The sequence below is a fragment of the Penaeus monodon genome, chromosome 19, assembly GCF_015228065.2.
Source record: "Penaeus monodon isolate SGIC_2016 chromosome 19, NSTDA_Pmon_1, whole genome shotgun sequence".
Lineage (NCBI taxonomy): Eukaryota > Metazoa > Arthropoda > Malacostraca > Decapoda > Penaeidae > Penaeus > Penaeus monodon.
Window position 1 is genome coordinate 35,351,475 of NC_051404.1, and position 442 is coordinate 35,351,916.

A 442-nucleotide genomic window follows, 5' to 3' on the forward strand; every position below is an offset into this window, starting at 1 on the left:
GAAACTATACCCCCCAAAAGAGAAAGAAATATAAATAATCAAATGTAAATATGAGGTAAGTGTGTGCTTGTGCGTTGGTAGGCCCTATGTACATGTGCAATCTCCTATTTCTATTTTCTCCTTCTTTGCAGTTCTTTCATGCCTTTAAACCAGACCAACAATACAAGTCAATAATCATGAACATTTCTGTAGAAAAATGTCAAAAATACAGACAGTATGTATTTTCAATTCCCAATGTCCCTGTTTACCCTTTGCAAACCTTCCCTTCCCAACATATGTGGCACAACAGACATTGGAACCCCTGGTTTTGGCCTGATTGAGTATTTACAATAATCTCGCTCCTTCATATGCTTTAGATAAAGACATGACTCAAGAAATGATAATACAAACTTCTTCACCTTCACGTAATCGGGTTCATATAATATAATCATGTCATTTTCAA

The 442-nt window shown here is 35.5% G+C and overlaps 1 protein-coding gene across 2 annotated transcripts in view; it reads right to left on the reverse strand.

Moving 5' to 3' along the window:
- Positions 1–442, reverse strand: part of LOC119585194 (CDK5 and ABL1 enzyme substrate 2-like) — a 16,879-nt gene that overhangs the window by 10,281 nt on the left and 6,156 nt on the right. The window lies entirely within an intron of this gene.